We start from the raw sequence: 23,083 nt of genomic DNA, 5'->3' as shown, positions 1-23,083 counted from the left end.
TTGCCTCTGTCACTAGGCATATAGATTATGACATATGCTGCCTCCAAATTCTGGGCTCTTTCTAATACATCATGATGTTTAACAGGAAATATGTTCATATGACATTTGAGAAAGAAGATAATATATCTAATTATTATTATTCATAAGTGCTGAATATTGTACATAGACTTTTTTTAGTGAAATAATTTTAACTTTTATTTTAGGTGCAGAGGTAGATGCGCAGGTTATATAGGTAAACCCGTGTCATGGGGGTTTAGTGTACATATTATTTCATCACCCAGATACTAAGTTTAGTACACAATAGGTTTTTAATTTTCTGCTCCTCTCCCTCCTCCCATTCTCCACCCACAAATAGGTCCCAGTGACTGTTGTTCCCTTTTTCTATGTCAATGTGTTCTTATTATTCAGCTCCCATTTATAAGTGAGAACATGTGGTATTTGGCTTTCCATTCCTTTGTTCATTTACTAAGGATAATGGTTTCTAGCTCCATTTATGTTCCTGAAAAATACATGATCTTGTTCTTTTTTATGGATGCATAGTATTTCATGGAGTATATGTACATATTTTCAGTATCCAGTCTACCACTGATGAGCATTTAGGTTGATTTCATGTCTTTGCTATTATGAATAGTGCTGCAATGAATATACACATGAATAGGTGTTTATGGTAGAATGATTTATATTCCTTTGGGTGGATACCTAGCATTGAGATTGCTGTATTAAATGGTAGTTTTGTTTTTAAGTATTTGAGGAATTGCCACACTTCTTTCCACAATGGTTGAACTAATTTACACTCGACATAAGTGTTCACTTTTCTCTGCAACCTTACTAGTATCTTATTTTTTGACTTTTTAATGGTAGCCATTCTGACTCAGGTGAGATGGTATCTCACAGTGACTTTAACTTGCATTTCTCTAATGATCAGTAATACTGAGCTTTTTTTCGTATGCTTGTTGCCCACGTGTATGTTTTCTTTTGTAAAGTGTCTGTTCATGTCCTTTGCTCGCTTTTTAATATTTTTTTTTTAGCTTACAAATTTAAGTTAGATTTTTGTCAGATTCATAGTTTGTAAGTATTTTTTCTCATTCTATAGATTGCTTGCTCTGTTGCTGTTGATAGCTTCTTTTGCTTTGCAAAAGCTCTTTAGTTTAATTAGATCCCATTTGTCATTTTTGCTTTTGTTGAAATTGCTTTTGGTGTTTTTGACGTGAAATCACTGCCATTTTCTATGGTAATTTTTTAGTTTGTATTTAGGCATTTTCTTAGGTTATACTTCAAAGTTTTTATACTTTTGAGTTTTACATTCAAGTCTTTAATCCATCTTGAGTTGATTTTTGTATATGGTATAAGGATAGGAAACTTACAAATGCAGAACATTCAATTTTCTACATATGGCTAGCAAGTTATCCCAGCACCGTTTATTGAATAAAATGTCCTTTTCCCATTGTCAACTTTGCCAAAAATCAGAGCTGTAGGTGGAAGACCTTATTTTGGAGCTCTCTATTCTGTTCCATGGGTCTATGTGTCTTTGTGCCAGTACAATGCTATTTTGATTACTGTAGCCCCTTAGTCTACTTTGAAGTCCTGTGGCATGATGCCTCCAGATTTGTTCTCTTTGCTTAGAATTGCTTTGGCTATTTTGCTTCTTTTTTGATTCCATGAATTTCAAAATAGTTTTTTTCTAGTACTGTGAAGAATGTCACTGGTAGTTTGATGGGAATAGCAATTGAATCTGTAAATTGCTTTGGGCAGTATGACCATTTTAACGATACTGATTCTTCCTATCCATGAGCATGGAATGTTTTTCCATTTGTTTATGTTATCTCTGATTTCCTTGAGCAGTGTTTTATAGTTGTTATTATAGAGATATATCATCGTTCTGGTAGCTATATTTTCTAAGCATTTTATTTTATTTGTGGCAACTGCAAATGAAATTGCATTACTTATTTGGCTCATAGCTTGGCTGTTGTTTGTGTGCAGAAATGCTAATGATTTTTGTACACCGATTTTGCATACTGAAACTTTGCTGAAGTTGCTTATCCACTTAAGGAGCTGTTGGGCAGAGACTGCTGGGTGCTTTAGATATAGAATCATGTCATCAGAAAAGAGCAATAGTTTGATTTCCTCTCTTTGTATTTGGATGCCCTTTATTTCTTTTTCTTGCCTGATTGCTCTGGCCAAGACTTCCAACACTATTAAAATATGTTGAACAGAAGTGATGAGTTTGTGCTGGTTTTCAAGGGCAATGGTCCTAGCTCTTGCCCATTCAGTATGATGTTGGCTGTGGGTTTGTCATAGATGACTCTTATAATTGTGAGGTACATTCCTTTAATATCTAGTTTGTTGAGTTTTTAACATGAAGGGATGTTGAATTTTGTCTAAACACTTTTCTGCATCTACTGAGATAATCATGTGGCTTTTGTCTTTAGTTCTCTTTACGTGATGAATCACATTTATTGATTTGTATCTGTTGAATCAACCTACATTGCAGGGATAAAACCTACTTGATTGTGGTGGATTAACCTTTTGATGTGCTGCTGGTTTCAGTTTTCTAGTATACTTTTGAGGATTTTTGCATCAATGTTCATCAAGGGCATTGGCCTAAATTTTTTTTTTTGTTATTGCTGTGTCTCTGCCAGGTTTTGGTGTCAGGATGATAGAATGAGTTGGGAGGATTCCCTTCTCAAATTTTTTTAGTAGTTTCAGTAGGAATGTAACCAGCAGTTCTTTGTACATCTGGTAGAAGTCAGCTATAAATCCATCTGGTTCTTTTGGTTGATAGGCTATTTATTATTGATTCAATTTTAGAATTTGTTATTGGTCTGTTTAGGATTCAATTTCTTCCTGGTTCAGTTTTGAGAGTGTGTGTTACCAGGTATGCATCTTTTTCTTCTAGATTGTCTTGTTGGTGTGCATAGAAGTGTTCTTAGTAGTCTCTGATGGTTATTTGTATTTCTGTGGAGTCAGTGATGCCATTCCTTTTGTTGTTTCTAATTATGTTTATTTGGATTTTCTCTCTTTTCTGCTTTATTAGTCTAGCTAGGACTTTATCTTATTAATATTTTCAAAACACCAACTTCTACATTTGCTGATCTTTTCAATGGTTTTTTTTTTGTGTCTCAATTGTCCTCAGTTCAACTCTGATTTTGCTTATTTTTTGTTTTCTGCAGATTTTTTTTGTGGTTAGTTTGCTCTTGCTTCTCTAGTTCTTTTAGTGGTGATGTTAGGTCATTGATTGTAGATCTTCCTAACTTTTTGATGTGGGCATTTAGTACTATAAATTTCCCTCTTTAGACTGCCTTATTTGTGTTCCAGTGATTCTGATACACGGTATCTTTGTCCTCATTAGTTTCAAATAACTTCTTGATTTCTGCCTTAATTTCATTATTTACCCAAAAGTTATTTAGGAGCAGGTTGTTCATTTCTATGTAATCGTATGGTTGGGGACATTTTCTTAGACTTGATTTCCATTTTTATTTGACTGTTGTCTGAAAGTGTGGTTGATATAATTTTGTGCGGTTTTATGCATTTGCTGAGCATTATTTTATGTTTGATAGTGTGGTCAGTTTTAAAGCATGTGCCAAGTGGCAATAAGAAGAATGTTTATTCTGTTGTTTGGGGGTGAAGACTTTTGTAAATGTCTGTTAGAACCATTTGTTCCAGTGTTTAGTTCAAGTCCTGAACATCTTTGTTAATTTTCTGCTAAAGTGATCTGTCTAATACTGTCAGTGGAGTGTTGAAGTCTCCCACTATTATTATGTTATCACACAATAGTCTCTTTGTAGGTCTCTAAGAAATTGCTTTATGAATCTAGGTGCTCCTGTGTTGGGTATATATGTACTTAAGATAGTTAGGTCTTCTTGTTGAATTGAAACCTTTATCATTATGTAATGCCCTTTTATGTCTTTTTTGATCTTTGTTGGTTTAAAGTCTGTTTTGTCTGAAATTAGGATTGCCACTTCTACTTTTTTTTGATTTCCATTTACTTGGTAGATTTTCCTTCATCTCTCCTTTTTTTTCTTTTCTTTTTTTTTTCTGAGCCCATAGGTGGCATTGCATGTCAGATGGGTCTCTTGAAGATACCATACCATTGGTTCTTGCTTTTTTTAGTTTACCACTCTGTGCCTTTTAAGTGGGGCTTTAGTCCATTTACATTCAAGGTTAATTTGGTGTGGATTTTATACTATTTTTTTTTGTTAGCTGGTCATTATGCAGATTTGCTTATATGGTTGTTGTAGTGTCAGTTGTCTGTGTACTTCAACATGTTTTTTATTGACTGGTAATTGTCTTTTGTTTCCATATTTAGTGCTTCTTTCCAAGAGTTCTTGTAAGACAAGTCTAGGGGTAATGAATTCCTTTAGCATTTGCCTGTCTGAAAAGGGTCTTATATCTCCTTCACTTAGGAAGCTTAGTTTGGCTGGATATGAAATTTCCGATTGTTGATTTTTTTTTTTCCCTATAAGAATGTTGAATGTAGGCCCCCAGTCTCTGGCTTGTAGGGTTCCTTCTGAAAGGTCCACTGTTAGTTTGATAGAAATCTACTTGTAGCTGATCTCTGCCTTTAACATTCTTCTTTAATTTCAACTTTGGAAAATCTGGTGACTATGTGTCTTTGGGATGATCCTGTGTAGAATCTTGAAAGGATTTTCTGTATTTCCTGAATTTGAATGTTGGCCACACTAGTGAGGTTGGGGAAGCTATCATAGACAATATCCCAAAATATGTGTTCCAAGTTGCTTACTTTCTTCCCACCTTTTTCAGAGATGCCACTGATTCATATATTTGGCCTTCTTACATAATGTCATACTTCTCAGAGGTTTTGTTCATTCCTTTTCATTCTTTTCTCTTTATTCTTATCTGATTGTATTATTTCAGAGAACCAGTTTTCTAGCTCTGGGATTCCTTCCTCAGCTTGGTATATTCTGCTAGTAATACTTAGGATTGCACTGTGAAATTCTTGTAGTGTGTTTTTCAGTTCTATAGGACATTTGGGTTTTTTTCTTATACTGGCTATTTCATCGGTCAGCTTCTGTATAATTTTATTATATTCTTAGTGTCCTTGGATTGGTTTCTCATTCTTCATTCCTATCCAAATTGTGAATTCTATTTCAATCATTTCAGCCATCTCAGCCCTGTTAAGACACTTGTTTGAGAAATAGTGTGGTCAGTTGGATCACATGAGACATTTTGGACATTTGAGTTGCCAGTATTCTTGTGTTCGTTCTTTCTTATCTCTTTGTCTGCGTATTTCTCTAACTGTGGTATACAGTAAGTACAGTCAGTAGACTTCTTTTCTGGATGTTTTCAGGGACCTGGTACTGTTCAGGCACAAAAATATGGAACATTTCACAAATTTGTGTGACATCATTGTACAGAGGCCATGCTCTTCTTCTCTGTATGATTCCAATTTTAGTATATGTGCTGCTGATTCAAGCACTATAGACTTCCATTTGTTTGAATTTTTACATTTAACATGATAAATTAATAAAAATATGTATATCAACAAAGCAATATAGAGATTTTTTTTTGGCTGAAAGAAGAATGCCTTGAGGACAAATCAAGCCTCATTTCATAATTATTCATTCAACCTGATTAAATCCATAGAATAGTCTCTTTTCTTTTTGCTTATGTAGTTCTTTAAGCTGCTCCTTACAGTCTGGGATAAAGTGTTTAAAGCAGTACAGCTCTTCATTTTATCTTAAGTGCCTTCTCATTAATACACACAGAGGGGACAAGACAATAATGTTAAAACATGCAGAAACAAGAAGGAGTTCAAGAGACAATTACATGTGTAACATCTTCTCTTGAATAGTGACTTTTTTATTTCACAAAATTATAGTTTTGAAAGATCTCTAGAGGATATCTTACTAAACCTTGAAAAATCTCTCATAAGTGGTCTCCATATCCTAAGAATCTCCATTAAGCAAAAAGGAATGTTTTCTCTCCCAAGATGACTCATTTTAATTTTTGACATCTACAAATATTATTTATTTTATACTGAGGCAATTATCTACTTCCTTTTGCCATCTACACGAGTCTATTTCTAATCAAATGAAGTTGTTAAAAATTTAAGAAATAATCTATAGTCTTTTAATATGTTACATAGTGTTTTGCTTTACTTAAGTTCATTTTTAAGGTTAAATTATTTGAGGAAAATGTCTTCTTTCCTTATATTATCATGTTCCCTTCTCCAGTTAAATCCTTAAAACTTTCCTAATAGATCTTATATTTAGGCATTTAATAAGGTTTTATCTCCTCTGTGAACCATCTCTCTCTTCATATCAATTACTCTAGTAAGAGCCATGTCTTTATGTTTAGAACCACCCATAATTGCTGAGGTTTTCTCATATGTAGGTAGTCATGCTTCCCTTGTCAAGCTTTGTAAATTACATTTTCACACACAAGGCCATTATCTGATTTATATAGTGTAGGGAATCCACGAGCCCCACACATTGGGTGCCAGAATGCAGGGATCCATGAGTCCACATTGGGCACCAGAATGTAGGGAGCCAGCCCTACATCACCAGTGGGTACCCCAAGTTCAGGGGTGATAAAGGAATGAGAAAGAGACAGATTAAGAGTGCAAAGAGTGGGACCAGGGGGCCATCACTTATTACTCTGTAGGAGGCAGTGAAGGCCCCAAGCTCTGATGATCTACACTATTTATTGGTTACAATCACTTTGATCTATAAGATAGGGGTGGAGTGATGGTGGGGAGACAGTGATGTGATGGTGGAGTAAATCAGTGAGCTGGAACTGAATCAGTGAGCCGGAACTGGTGTGTCATCCTAAGGATTGATAACAGTGGCAGTTTGGGAGTTTTACAAAACAAGAACATGTGGTTTTCTTTAACTTATTATCTATGTACAGCAGATGGAACACAGACCTTACAAGGAGCCTACAAGTCTGGCTACGTCATAGTGCTAAGAAGGGGTTTTATGTCCTTGAGCACAACATTTATGATAATAGAGCCGAGGTCAGCCTGCACCAGAACATGAGGCATGGAGGGGCTTTCCTCCTCAGAGGCCTACTGCAGCCTTCCACAGTTTGTTGTTCCTTGTTTATATGTTACTCATAACTAATTTATGTAGGCACTCTGTAAGTCCTTTCTCCTTTGCTGCTTTTCCCAACAATATAGGAGTAGAGGACAATTTCTGGTCTCAAGGCGTCTGTCTGAAGCTTTCTACTCACTTCTAGCAGTGATAGAGAGAGAAAGTACTCAGCCTGGACATCTGGGTGCTATCAGAAAATGAAACAAAAGAGTGGGACATTCTTGGAAAAGAGTCAATCATTAATTAATCCACTAAATATTAAGTTCTTACTAAATATATATGAAATACAAGACACTATTCCAAGTTCTTTGGGAAACATCAAGGAAATAAATGGCCCCTTCCTTTAAGAAACCTACAATCTGTTGCCAGAAAAAAATTCACACTTCCTATTTTGTTGATCTTTTCAAAAAATCAGATCCTGGATTTACTGATTTTTTTGAAGGGTTTTTTGTGTCTCTATCTCCTTCAGTTCTGTTCTCATCTTAGTTATTTCTTGTCTTCTAGTTTTTGAATTTGTTTGATCTTGTTCCTCTAGTTCTTTTAATTGTGAAGCGAGGGTGTAAATTTTAGATCTTTCCTTGCATATCTTGTGAGCATTTAGTGCTATAAATTTCTCTCTAGACATTGCATTAAATGTGTCCAAGAGACTCCAGTACTTTGTGTCTTCATTCTCATTGGTTTTGAAGAACATCTTTATTTCTGTCTTCATTTCATTATTTATCCAGTAGTCACATTCAGGAGAGAGTTGTTCAGTTTCCATGTAGTTGTGTGGTTTACAGTGAATTTCTTAATCCTGAGTTCAAATTTAATTGCACTGCAGTCTGAGAGACTGTTATGATTTCTGTTCTTTTGAATTTGCTAAGGAGTGTTTTACTTCCAATTATGTGGCCAATTTTATAGAAAGTGTGATGTGGTCCTGAAAAGAGTATGTATTCTGTGCATTTGGGATGGGAAGTTCTGTAGATGTCTAACAGGTCCACGCGGTCCAGACCTGAGTTCAATTCCTAGATATCCTTGTTAATTTTCTGTCTCATTGATCTGTCTAACATTGCAGTGGGGTATTAAAGTCTCCTATCATTATTATGTGGAAGTCTAAGTCTTTTTGTAGGTCATTAAGAACTTGCTTTATGTATCTGGGTGCTCTTGTATAGGGTGCATATATATTTAGGGCGGTTAGCTCTTCTCATTGCACTGATCCCTTTACCATTATGTAACGCCCTTCTTTGTCTCTTTTGATGTTTGTTGGTTTAAAGTCTGTTTTATGAGACTAGGATTGCAACCCCTGCTTTTCTTGCTCTCCATTTGCTTGGTAAACCTTCCTCTAACCCTCATATGTCTTTGCACATGAGATAGGCCTCCTGAATACAGCACACTGATGGGTCTTGACTCTTTATCCAATTTGCCAGTCTGTGTCTTTTGATTGGGGCATTTAGCCCATTTACATTTAAGATTAATATTGTTATGTGTGAATCTGATCTTGCCATTCTGATGCCAGCTGTTTATCTTACCGATTAGTTGATGACTTAAAACTACTACAATGTTACAGTAATGAAAACAACATGTACTGGTACAAAACAGAGATATAGACCAATGCAACAGAATAGAGGCCTCAGAAGCAATGCCACACATCTACAACCATCTAATCTTTAACAAACCTGACAAAAACAAGCAATGGGGAAAGGATTTCCTATTTAATAAATGGTGTTGGGAAAACTGACTAGCCATAAACAGAAAGCTGAAACTGGTTCCCTTCCTTATACCTTATACAAAAATTCACTCCAGATGAATTAAAGATTTAAACATAAGACCTAACACCATAAAAACCCTAGAAGAAAACCTAAGCAACACCATTCAGGACATAGGTATGGGCAAAGACTTTATGACTAAAACACCAAAATCAATGACAACAAAAGCCAAAATAGACAAATGAGATCTAATTAAACTAAAGAGCTTCTTTATAGCAAAAGAAACTATCATTAGAGTGAATCAGCAACAAACAGAATGGGAAAAAATTTTTATAAACTACCCATCTAAAAAAGGGCTAATATCCAGAATTTACAAAGATCTTAAATAGATTTCCAAGAAGAAAAAAACAATGCCATCAAAAAGTGTGCAAAGGATATGAACAGATACTTCTCAAAAGATGACATTTATGCAGCCAACAAACATATGGAAAAAAGCTCATCACTGGTCATTAGAAAAATGCAAATGAAACCACATTGAGATACCATCTCATGCCAGTTAGAATGGCGATCATTAAAAAGTTAGGAGACAACAGATGCTGGAGAGGATGCACGAAATAGGAACAGTTTTACACTGATGGTGGGAGTGTAAATTAATTCAACCATTGTGGAAGACAGTGTGGTGATTCCTCAAGGATCTAGAAATAGAAATATGATTTGACCCAGCTATCTATGGGTATATACCCAAAGGATTCTAAATAATTTTATTATAAAGACACGTGCACACATATGTTTACTGCATCACTGTTCACAATAGCAAAGACTTGGAACCAATCTAAACACCCATCAATGATAGACTGAATAAAGAAAATGTGGCATATATATATCATAGAATACTCTGCAGCCATAAAAAGGATCAGTTCATGTCTTTTATAGGGACCTTGATGAAGCTGGAAACAATCATTCTCACCAACCTGACAGAAGAACAGAAAACCAAATACCACATGTTCTCACTCATAAGTGAGTATTGAACAATGAGAACACATGGACACAGGGAGAACATAAGACACCAGGGCCTGTTGGGGGACAGGGGCTAGGGGAGGAATAGCAGTGGGTGTGTGGATTGGGGAAGGATAGCATTAGGAGAAATACCTGATGCAGATGATTGGGTAATGGACACATCAAAGGACCATGGCACGTGTAACAAACATGCACATTATGCACATGTACCCCAGAACGTAAAGTAAAATAAAAATACCCACACTTCCATAGCTAAAATATATTGATGTATTTTCTGTAAGTTAAAAAAGGCAAGAAAATAATATTTATAGAAGTAAACACTTATGAGCAAACATAAAATTATAAACTAATTTAATAGTCATTCATAACATACATATTAAAGGGTGACACAGAGCAGAGAAATTCCAGATTAACTTACTCTTTGGTATTAGTTTATTTTTGTTTCATAATCTTCTGTGGAAGCCTTTCAGCTGAGCCATGGGGTCTGGAACCTTAATATATCAAAGGCTGGTAAAACTAATCGTCTTGGACTAAGCTTCCCAGTATCAACCCTGCTCTTACCCTTAATATCTCATTTCATGGAAGCCAAAGAGAGTCAATAAGTTGAAAATCCAAAAAAGAGAAAAAACAAACCTGGTACAAAATGCATCTTCTTTCTTAGGCCTAGTAAAGAGGTTGCCTTATGAGAACCATACAGTCTTCCCAGGGCCAGAAGCCCCTCCAAAGTGAAAAGAAGGAGTCTTAACTTTCCTTTACCATTACAAGATATGACTAACATGTACATGAGACTCTGTCAGTAATTTGATTTGTAGGGGGGAAGATCCAAGATGGCTGATTAGGAGCAGCTGAGGCCTGCAGATCCCAGTGAAAGCACAAATGGTGAGTGGATGCCACATTTCAAGATGGATTTTTATTGCCCACAGACCAGGAGATTCCCAGGCGGAGTAGCCCCAGGGGTCACCAGCGCAGCTGTTTTGGCCTCCACGGCTGTTTTGCCGGCGCCCCGGCACGGTGGTTCTTCGTACAAAATACTGTGGTCTGGGTGCCATTTTAGCTGGCCAGAGGAGCTCCAGGAAGGCACAGTCGCCCATTCAGCTGATTAAAAAAGGGGACTGAAACAGGGAGCCAGGCCAGGAGATTCTTGGGCAAAAAAGCACCATGAATCTCAGTGTCGCTGTTTCAGCCAGCGCAGTGGGTCACTGCACGGAAAATCACACAGATCCTGGTGCCTTTTCAACAAGCGACTGGAACACCTGGGAGAGAGTCAACCATTCAAAAACAAAAACAAAAAAGAAAGGTTCTCAGGCAGGGAGCCAGGTGATCAGGCTCGGCTGGTCAAACCCCCACCGCCCCCCCCGCCAAAAAAAAAACAGCAATTGAAAGTTCTCTGGGTTGAGAGTTTTACAGCAAGCACAGCTGAACCCGGGACGGTCCAGCTCTGTGGGGGAGAGGCGTCCGCCATTACCGACGCACTCCACCACTACGGAGGTAGTCCACCATTGCTGAGGCAGCCTGCCATTGCTGATGCAACCCGCCATTACAGAGAGAGTCCGCCATTACAGAGGTGGGCCACCATTGCCGAGGCAGTTCTAACTACACCCATATAAGCAGGACTGCAGGGAAGTTCACACGGCAGCTGGGCAGAGGCCACAGCAGCTCAGCAAAGCTTCTGCAGGCAGACAGTGACTAGGCTGCCTCCTGGCTGGACAGGGCAGCCCTGAAAAAAAAGGCAGCAGTACAACAGAAACTGAAAAATAAAGCCCTAACTCCCTGGGACAGAACACCTGCGTAAAAAAGGGGGTTTATGAGTTCTGCTGTAGCAGACTTAAATGTACCTGCCCAGCAGCTCTGAATGAACAACAGAGCTCACAGCTCAGCACTCAAGCTCCTATAAAGGACAGACTGTCTCCTCAAGCAGCCCTCTGACCCCCGTATATCCAAAGAGTCACCTCATAAAGGAGAGATCAGACTGACATCTGGCGGGTATCCTTCTAGGACAAAGATAGCAGAAGAAGAAACTGGTAGCAACCCTTACTGTTCTGCAGCCACGGCAGGTGATCCCCAGGCAAGCAGGGCCTGGAGTGGACCACAGGAGTCCTACAGCAGAGGGGCCAGACTGTTAGAAGGAAAACTAAGAAAGAGAAATAACTTCATCATCAACAAACTGGATGCTCACTCAGAGACCCAATCTGAAAGTCAGCAACTACAAAGACAACAGGTGGATAAATCCACGAAGATGGGAAGAAACTAGTGTAAAAAGGATGAAAACACCCGAAACCAGAACACCTCCCCTCCTACAAGGGATCACAACACCTCACCAGCAAGGGAACAAGGCTGGATGGAGAATGAATGTGATGAAATGACAGAATCAGGCTTCAGAAGGTGGGTAATAAAAAAGTTCCGTAAGCTAAAAGAACATGTTCTAACCCAATGCAAAGAAACTGACAACCTTGAAAAAAGATTTGATGAAATACTAACGAGAATGGACAACTTAGAGAGGAATATAAGTGAATTGATGGAGCTGAAAAACACGACACGAGAACTTTGCGAAGCATGCACAAGTTTCCACAGCCGAATTGACCAAGCAGAAGAAAGGATATCAGCAGTCAAAGATCAACTCAATGAAATAAAACAAGAAGGCAAGATTAGAGAAAAAAGGGTAAAAAGGAATGAACAAAGTCTCCAAGAAATATGGGACTATGTGGAAAGACCTAATCTACGTTTGATAGGTGGACCTGAATGTGACGAAGAGAAAGAATCCAAGCTGGAAAATACTCTTCAGGATATTATCCAGGAAAACCTCCACAACCTAGCAAGGCAGGCCTATATTCAAGTCCAGGAAATACAGAGAACACCACGAAGATATTCCTCAAGAAGAGCAACCCCAAGACACATATTCGTCAGATTCACCAGAGTTGAAATGAAGGAGAAAATACTAACGGCAGCCAGAGAGAAAGGTCGGGTTACCCACAAAGGGAAGCCCATCGGACTCACAGCAGATCTCTCAGCAGAAATACTACAAGCCAGAAGAGAGTGGGGACCAATATTCAACATCCTTAAAGAAAAGAACTTTCAACCCAGAATTTCATATCCAGCCAAACTAAGCTTCATAAGTGAAGGGAAAATAAAATCCTTTGTGAACAAACAAATACTCAGAGATTTCATCACCAGCAGGCCTGATTTACAAGAGCTCCTGAAAGAGGGACTATACATAAAAAGGAACAACCAGTACCAGCCACTCCAAAAACATACCAAAGGGTAAAGAGCATTAACATAATGAAGAATCTGTATCAACTAATGGGCAAAACAGCCAGCTAGCATCAAAATGGCAGGATCAAATTCACACATAACAATATTAACCCTAAATGTAAATGGACTAGATGCCCCAATCAAAAAATACAGACTGGCAAATTGGATAAAAAGCCAAAACCCATTGGTGTGCTGTATCCAGGAAACTCATCTCACATGCAAGGATACAGAAAGGCTCAAAATAAAGGGATGGAGGAAGATTTACCAAGCAAATGGAGAGCAAAAAAAAGCAGGAGTAGCAATTCTCATCTCTGACAAAACAGACATTAAAGCAACAAAGATCAAAAGAGACAAAGAAGGACATTACATAATGGTAAAAGGATCAATGCAACAAGAAGAGCTAACAATCCTAAATATATACGCACCCGATACATGAGCATCCAGATACATAAGGCAAGCTCTTAATGACTTACAAAGAGACTTAGACTCCCACACAATAATAGTGGGAGACTTTAACACCCCATTGTCAATATTAGACAGATCAACGAGTCAGAAAATTAACGAGGATATCCAGGACTTGAACTCGGACCTGGAACAAGTAAACATAATAGACATTCACAGAACTCTCCACCCCAAATCCACAGAATATACATTCTTCTCAGCACCACATCACACCTACTCTAAAATTGACCACATAATTGGAAGTAAATCACTCCTCAGCAAATGCAAAAGAACGGAAACCATAACAAACAGTCTCTCAGACCACAGTGCAATCAAGTTAGAACTCAGAATTCAGAAACTAACTCAGAACCACACAGCTTCATGGAAACTGAACAACTGGCACTTGAATGTTGACTGGATAAATAGTGAAATGAAGGCAGAAATAAAGGTGTTCTTCGAAACCAACAAGAATGAAGACACAACGTACCAGAATCTCTGGGACACATTTAAAGCAGTTTCTAGAGGAAAATATATAGCAATAAGTGCCCACATGAGAAGAAAGGAGAGATCCAAAATTGACATCCTATCGTCAAAATTGAAAGAGCTAGAGGAGCAAGATCAAAAAAACTCAAAACCTAGCAGAAGACAAGAAATAACTAAGATCAGAGCAGAACTGAAGGAGATAGAGACACAAAAACCCTTCAAAAAAATCAATAAATCCAGGAGCTGGTTTTTTGAAAAGATCAACAAAATAGACATACCACTAAGCCAGAATAATAAAAAAGAAAAGAGAATAGATGCAATAAAAAATAATAAAGGGGATATCACCACAGATTCCCAGAAATTCAAACCATCATCAGAGATTATTACAAACAACTCTATGCACATAAACTAGAAAACCTGGAAGAAATGGATAAATTCCTGGACACTTGTTTCCTCCCAAGCCTAAACCAGTAAGAAGTCAAAACCCTGAATAGACCAATAACAAAGTCTGAAGTCGAGGCAGGAATTAAGAGCCTACCACCCAAAAAAAGCCCAGGTCCAGATGGTTTCACAGCCGAATTCTACCAGACATACAAAGAGGAGCTGGTATCATTCCTTCTGGAACTATTCCAAATAATCCAAAAAGAGGGTATACTTCCCAAATCATTTTATGAGACCAACATCATCCTGATACCAAAACCCAGCAGAGACTCAACAAGAAAAGAAAACTACAGGCCAATATCCATGATGAACATAGATGCAAAAATCTTCAATAAAATACTGGCATGCCAAATACAACAGCACATCAAAAAGCTTATCCATCACGATCAAGTAGGATTCATCCCAGGGATGCAAGGTTGGTTCAACATACGCAAGTCTATAAATGTAATTCACCACATAAACAAAACCAAATACAAAACCCACATGATTATCTCAATTGATGCAGAGAAGGTCTTTGACAAAATTCAACAGCCCTTTATGCTAAAAACTCTCAATAAACTAGGTATTGATGGAACATATCTCAAAATAATAAAAGCTATTTATAACAAACCAACAGCCAATATCATACTGAATGGGCAAAAACTGGAAGCATTCCCTTTGAAATCTGGCACTAGACAAGGAGGCCCTCTCTCACCACTCCTATTCAATATAGTACTGAAAGTTCTAGCCAGAGGAATCAGGCAAGAAAAAGAAATAAAGGGTATTCAAATAGGAAAGGAGGAAGTCAAATTGTCTCTATTTGCAGACAACATGATTGTATATCTAGAAGACCCCATTGTCTCAGCCCAAAATCTCCTGAAACTGATAAGCAACTTCAGCAAAATCTCAGGATACAAAATCAATGTGCAAAAATCACAAGCATTCCAATACATCAATAATAGACTTAAAGAGAGCCAAATCAAGAATGAATTGCCATTCACAATTGCTACAAAGAGAATAAAATACCTAGGAATACAACTAACAAGGAACATCAAGGACCTCTTCAAGGAGAACTACAATCCACTGCTCAAAGAAATAAGAGAGGACACAAACAGATGGAGAAACATTCCATGTTCATGGTTAGGAAGACTCAATATCGTGAAAATGGCCATACCGCCCAAAGTAATTTACAGATTCAACGCTATCCCCATCAAGCTACCAATGACCTTCTTCACAGAACTGGAAAAAACCACCTTAAATTTCATATGGAACCAAAAGAGAGCCTGCATAGCCAAGTCAATTCTAAGCAAAAAGAACAAAGTGGGAGGCATCACACTACCAGACTTCAAACTACACTACAAGGCTACACTAATCAAAACAGCATGGCACTGGTACCAAAACAGAGATATAGATCAATGGAACAGAACAGAGGCCTTGGAGGCAACACAACGTATCTACAACCATCCGATCTTTGACAAACCTGACAAAAACAAGCAAAGGGGAAACGATTCCCTGTTTAATAAATGGTGTTTGAAAACTGGCCAGTCATGTGCAGAAAGCAGAAACTGGACCCCCTCCTTATACCTTACACTAAAATTAACTCAGATGGATTAAAGACTTAAACATAAGGCCTAACACCATAAAAACCCTAGAAGAAAACCTAGGCAAAACCATTCAGGACATAGGCGCAGGCAAGGACTTCATGACTGAAACACCAAAAGCATTGGCAACAAAAGCCAAAATAGACAAATGGGACCTAATCAAACTCCACAGCTTCTGCACAGCAAAAGAAACAGTCATTAGAGTGAATCAGCAACCAACAGAATGGGAAAAAATTTTTGCAGTTTACCCATCTGACAAAGGGCTGATATCCAGAATTTACACAGAACTAAAACAGATTTACAAGAAAAAAACAAACAGGCCCATTCAAAAGTGGGCAAAGGATATGAACAGACACTTTAAAAAAGGAGACATACATGAGGCCAACAAACATATGAAACAATGCTCATCATCACTGGTCATTAGAGAAATGCACGTCAAAACTACATTGAGATACCATCTCACACCAGTTAGAATGGTGATCATTAAAAAATCTGGATACAATAGATGCTGGAGAGGATGTGGAGAAATAGGAACACTTTTACACTGTTAGTTCAACCATTGTGGAAGACAGTGTGGTGATTCCTCAAGGGCCTAGAAATAGAAATTCCATTTGACCCAGCAATCCCATTACTGGGTATATATCCAAAGGATTATAAATCATTCTACTATAAGGACACATGCACACGAATGTTCATTGCAGCACAGTTTACAATAGCAAAGACCTGGAACCAACCCAAATGCCTATCAATGATAGACTGGACAGGGAAAATGTGGCACATATACACCATAGAATATTATGCAGCCATCAAAAACGATGAGTTCATGTCCTTTGTAGGGACATGGATGAACCTGGAAACCATCATTCTCAGCAAACTGACACAAGAGCACAAAATCAAACACCACATGTTCTCACTCATAGGTGGGTGTTGAACAATGAGAACACACAGACACAGGGAGGGGAGCACTACACACTGGGGTCTGTTGGGGGGAAATAGGGGAGGGACAGCGGGGGGTGGGGAGGTGGGGAGAGAGAGCATGGGGAGAAATGCCAGATATAGGTGAAGGGGAGGAAGGCAGCAAATCACACTGCCATGTGTGTACCTATGCAACAATTTTGCATGTTCTCCACATGTATCCCAAAACCTAAAATACAATAAAAATAAAAGTTAAAAAAAAAGAAAATAATAATAACAAAAAAAACCAAATGTGATTTGTATAATATGCTGTTAAACAGATGTAAATGACACTAAAATGATCAACAATAGGTCAAACAAATTACATTCCAGTAACTCATAGAAAAATATTTTATAGATTTTATCATACTACTTATAAATGCATTATCAGTGACATTTATATCCAGTGCATGTGCCATACAATTATCTCATTCTGTGTTACTTTAGAAACTTTTATTCTTATATAATTATTCTCCTCCAAGGTAAAGGTCAAATGAAAATTCATGACCTGAGGGATATAAGATTAATATCAGTAAATTGAAAGAACTTTCCTATAGAGAAAATAACTAGAAAGTGAACCCTGAGAAAAATTAATTATGATGTTTATTTACAAAGAACCCTAGTCACTGTTAGAGGTGAAAAGATCCAATAATCTTTCTTGCTCTGATTGTCACTTTAAAGAAGCTGCTATCATTGACAAGTCAACATTTCTTTCTGTAGATATTCCCCAGTTTCTTCTACATGCCAAATTTTTATGTAATGAATCATGACATCAATAACTCTGGTACTTTTAGATAGAAGTAAAATTACAAATAGACAGGTCATAGTTAACCAATAATTTTCAAAAGCTTCAGAAAGGCTTCTGACCTACCAATGGAACTTTAGACAACTTGCCAATAATTAAAGTTTTGCAATTTAATATTAATTCTTTGTTTTAATTGGTTCTCTCTTGGTCAAATAAGAGCTCTGAAGAGCGCTCCTTTGAACTTTATTCATTAACACCTCAGGCTTTGATAGGGTAGCAGATCCGTTATGCCAAATATATTTTCATGGAAAAGAGAAAGAAAAGATTGTCAGTAAATATCTTGGGATGAAAGAGCAGAAGATTCCTGAAAAACAGAGAAGTTTAAACACAGACAAAAAGAAAGGACATATGCTCTAAAATGACTATATATATATTTTTTCAAATTCTAAGACAATACTATTTTCTAAAAAAATAACAGAATTGCCTGGCTGCTCTTCTGCAAATTTAATAGAGGCCTAATAAAGAATGTGTCCTGGGCCGGGCGCGGTGGCTCACGCCTGTAATCCCAGCACTTTGGGAGGCCGAGGCGGGTGGATCACGAGGTCAAGAGATCGAGACCATCCCGGTCAACATGGTGAAACCCCGTCTCTACTAAAAATACAAAAAATTAGCTGGGCATGGTGGCGCGTGCCTGTAATCCCAGCTACTCAGGAGGCTGAGGCAGGAGAATTGCCTGAATCCAGGAGGCGGAGGTTGCGGTGAGCCGAGATCGCGCCATTGCACTCCAGCCTGGGTAACAAGAGCGAAACTCCGTCTCAAAAAAAAAAAAAAAAAAAAAAAAGAATGTGTCCTTACTTGGAAATAATTTATTTCTGTATGTTTCTTAATCTCTTACATCAAAACTACAGAAGAAATAGTTTAGGCTGGGTGTGGTGGTAAACACCTGTAATCCCAGCACTTTGGGAAGCCAAGGCAGGTGGATCATGAGGTCAGGAGTTCAAGTGCAGCCTGGCCAACATGGTGAAAACCCATGTCTACTAAAAAACGTGGTGATGTGTGTCTGTAGTCCCAGGTACTCAGGAAGATGAGGCAAGAGAATTGCTTGAACCTGGGAGGCAGAGGTTGCAGTGAACTGAGATAGTATCACTGCACTCCAGCCTGGATGACAAAGTGAGACTCCGTCTCAAAAAACAAAAAACAACAACAACAAAAGAAATACTTCATAGAACAAATAATTCCTCACAGACATCATTACTTCCTTTTTCTCTATTATTTACTTATTATTATAATTCTTACATAGTCTTTGCAATATTAGTAAACCCTTTTCCACAAAATGACTCATCATTTGCAAAACTAAAGCCTAAGGGCTACAGGGAAATAACAATAAATTTCAGTCTGGCTTCACTCTTTTCCTCTGCACAATGGCCTGCATCATAAATTGCCAACAGAAAATACAGCAGTGCTGCATGTACTTTAAACATAATTTATTATAACAATTTATCTTGAAAAAAATTCTTCCGATTTAAGGGGTAGACTGGGCATGTTGATTCATGCCTGTAATCCCAGCATTTTGAGAGGCCAAGGTGGGTGGATTACTTGAGGCCAGGAGTTTGAGACCAGCCTAGCCAACATGATGAAGCCCCATCTCTACTAAAAATACAAAAAGAAAAAAAAATTAGTTAGGCATGGTGGCATGTTCCTGTAATCCCAGCTACTCAGGAGGCTGAGGCACAAGAATCACTTGAATCCAGGAGATGGAGGTTGCAATGAGCTGAGATCACACTACTGCACTCCAGTTTGAGCCACAGAGTAAGACTTAGTCTCAGGTAAAAAAAAAAAAAAAAAAAAAATTAAGATACAGAGTACGATGAGAGAAGAAGATCTCTATTAAGATATTTTAAAATGTAGAAGTCCTTGGAGTCTCCTCCCTTTGGAGTCTCCTCCCTTGGAGTTTCATGGAGGAAAAGAGTGAAGCCACACTGAAATTTATCTCCCTTTGACTATGTAGAAAAGGAAGTAAATAAAGATAATGAGAAACAAATTCTGATAATAGTATCTGGAAGCTTGTCATTCACAAACTGAATGACTTTTCACAAGGTTCTTACCTTCCCTGAACTTATTTTATCATCTGCAACAAGAAACTTATAATAATGTCTGTCTCATAGTTTGCTGTATCAAATTAAATACTGCAATAAGGTACACAGCTCTAGGAACTACGCTGTGGTAGGTAGAATTCTAAGATGATCCCCAATGACCCTCACCCTTATATAATCTTCACTCTTTGAGTGTGAGTGGAACCTATGAATGTGATGATATATTATTCTCATGATTGTGATACTTAGCATAAGGGATTTTGCAGCTACAATTAAGGGTACTAGTCAATTGATCATGAGTTACTCAAAATGGAAATTATCCAGGTGGGACTGACCTAATTGAGAATCCTTTAAATCTGGGTCTACAGGTCATAGACAGAGGAAATCAGAACTTTGAAGTAAGAGAGACGTGTTCCTCTTGATATGAAACTGGAACTGCCTAAGTGAGTCACATGGCAAAGAATTCTAGGCAGCCTCTAGGATATGAGAGCATTTTCCAACTGACAGCAAGCAAGAATACTGAGATCTCAGTCCTACAATGTATTAGTCTGTTCATATGCTTTGCCCACTTTTGGATGGGTTTGTTTTTTTCTTGTAAATCTGCTTTAGTTCTTTACTGCTAACATCCAGTGCATTCTGGATGTTAGCCCTTTGTCTAATTGGTAGATTGCAAAAATTTTTTCCCATTCTGTTGGTTGCCAGTTTACTCTAATGATTGTTTCTTTTGCTGTGCAGAAGCTCTTAAGTTTAATTAGGTCCCACTTGTCTATTTTGGCTTTCGTTGCCAGTGCTTTTGGTTTTTAGTCATGAAGTCCTTGCCTGTGCCTATGTCCTGAAAGGTTTTGCCTAGGTTTTCTTCTACGGTTTTTATGGTGTTATTTATCAAGAGTTAATTTTTGTATAAGGTGTAAGGAAGGGGTCCAGTTTCAGCTTCCTGCATATGGCTAGCTAGTTTTCCCAACACCATTTATTAAACAGGGAATCCTTTCCCCATTGCTTGTTGTTGTCCGGGTTATCAAAGATCAGATGGTTGTAGATGTGTGGCATTGCTTTCGAGGCCTCTGTTCTGCTCCATTGGTCTATATCTCTATTTTGGTACCAGTACCATGCTGTTTCGATTACATCAGCCTTGTTGTATAGTTTGAAGTCAGGCAGTGTGATGCCTCCAGCTTTGTTCTTTTTGCTTAGGATTGTCTTGGCTATGTGGGCTCTCTTTTGGTTCCATATGAAGTTTAAAGGGTTTTTTTCCAGTTCTGTGAAGAAGGTCAATGGTAGCTTCACGGGGACAGCACTGAATCTATAAATTATTTTGGGCAGTATGGCCATTTTTACAATAATTTTTCTTCTTAACCATGAGCACGGAATGTTTTTCCATCTGTTTGTGTCCTCTCTTATTCCCTTGATTAGTGGTTTGTAGGTCACCTTAAAGAGATCTTTTACCTCCTTTGTTGGTTGTATTCTTAGGTATTTTATTCTATTTGTAGCAATTGTAAATGGGAGTTCACTCATGATTTGGCTCTCTATCTGTTATTGGTGTGTAGGAATGCTTGTGATTTCTGCACATTGATTTTTTATCCTGAGACTTTGCCGAAGTTGCTTATTAGCTTAAGGAGGTTTTGGGCTGAGACGATAGGGTCTTCTAAACAATCATGTCATCTGCAAATAGGGACAATTTGACTTCTTCTTTTCCTAACTGAACGTCCTTTATTTCTTTCTCTTGCCTAATTGTTTTGGCTAGAACTTCCAATACTATATTGAATAAAAGTGGTAAGAAAGGGCATCCTTGTCTAGTGACAGTTTTTAAAGGGAATGCTTCTAATTTTTGCCCATTCAGTGTGATATTGGCTGTGGGTTTGTTGTAAATATCTTTTATTGTTTTGAGATATGTTCCATCGATACCTAGTTTACTGAGAGTTTTTAGCATAAAGGGCTGTTGAATTTTCTTGAAGGCCTTCTCTGCATCTATTGAAATAATCATGTGGTTTTTGTCTTTGGTTCTGTTTAGGTGGTGAATTATGTTTACAGACTTGTGTATGCTGAACCAGCCTTGCATCCCCGGGATAAAGCCTACCTGATTGTGATGGATAAGCTTTTTGATGTGCTGTTGGATTTGGTTTGCCAGTATTTTATTGAAGATTTTTGCATCAATGCTCATCATGGATATTAGCCTGTAGTTTTCTTTTTTTAGTTGTGTCTCTGCCAGATTTTGGTATGAGGATGATGATGGTCTCATAGAAAGAGTTAGGCAGGATTCCTTCTTTTTGTATTGTTTGGAATACTTTCAACAGTAATGGTACCAGCTCCTCTTTGTATGTCTCGTAGAATTCAGCTGTGAACCCATCTGGACCTGCAGTTTTTTTTAGTCGGTAGGCTATTAATTTCTGCCTCGACTTCAGACCTTGTTATTGGTCTATTCAGGGTTTCAAATTCTTCTTGGCTTAGTCTTGGGAGTGTGCAAATGTTCAGGAGTTTATCCATTTCTTCCAGATTTACTGATTTATGTGCACAGAGTTGGTCATAGTAATCTCTGATGGTGGTATTTCTGAGGAATTGGTGATCATCTCCCCTTGATCGTTTTTTATTGCATCTATTCAATTCTTCTTTCTTTTTTATTAGTCTAGCTAGTGGTCTATTTTGTTGATGATTTCAAGAAACAAGCTCCTGCATTTATTGATTTTTTGAAGGGTTTTTTGTGTCTCTATCTCCTTCAGTTCTGCTCTGATCATAGTTATTTCTTGTCTTCTGCTTGCTTTTGAGTTTTTTTGATCTTGCTCCTCTGGCTCTTTCAATTTTGATGATAGGGTGTCAATTTTAGATCTTTCTTTGTTTCTCATGTGGGCATTTATTGCTGTAAATTTCTCTCTAGACACTGCTATAAATGTATCCCATAGGATCTGGTACGCTGTGTCTTCATTCTCATTGGTTTCAAAGAACATTTTTATTTCTGCCTTCATTGCATTGTTTATCCATTCGTCATTCAGGAGCAAGCTGTTCAGTTTCCATTTGATTGTACAGTTTTCAGTGCTTTTCTTAATCCTGAGTTCTAATTTGATTGCGCTGTGGTCTGATAGACTGTTATGATTTCCGTTATTTTGCATTAGCTGAGGAGTGATTTACTTCCAATTATGTGGTCAATTTTGGAGTAAGTGCAATGTGGTACTGAGAAGAATGTGTATTCTGTGGATTTGGGGTGGAGTGTCCTGTAAATGTCTATTAGGTCCACTTGGTCCAAATCTGCATTCAAGTCCTGGATATCCTTGTTGGCTTTCTGTCTCATTGTTCTGTCTGATACTGTCAGTGGAGTGTTAAAGTCTCCCACTATTATTGTGTGGGAGTCTAAGTC

The 23,083-nt window shown here is 37.8% G+C and overlaps 1 long non-coding RNA gene and 1 other non-coding gene across 2 annotated transcripts in view; both read right to left on the bottom strand.

Annotated features, from left to right (window-relative positions):
• The window catches only part of LOC135271822 (uncharacterized), a 148,176-nt gene that overhangs the window by 5,515 nt on the left and 119,578 nt on the right, over positions 1-23,083 (bottom strand). The window lies entirely within an intron of this gene.
• LOC135271832 (U6 spliceosomal RNA) lies at positions 5,331-5,437 on the bottom strand. The gene has a single exon (XR_010339965.1). It is a non-coding gene; the product is annotated as a U6 spliceosomal RNA (small nuclear RNA).

This window comes from Aotus nancymaae, unplaced genomic scaffold, assembly GCF_030222135.1.
Source record: "Aotus nancymaae isolate 86718 unplaced genomic scaffold, 86718_ANA_hifiasm-v0.15.2.pri h1tg000092l, whole genome shotgun sequence".
Lineage (NCBI taxonomy): Eukaryota > Metazoa > Chordata > Mammalia > Primates > Aotidae > Aotus > Aotus nancymaae.
The sequence above is the reverse complement of the archived record's forward strand: the minus strand, read 5'-3'. Positions and strand labels throughout refer to the sequence as shown.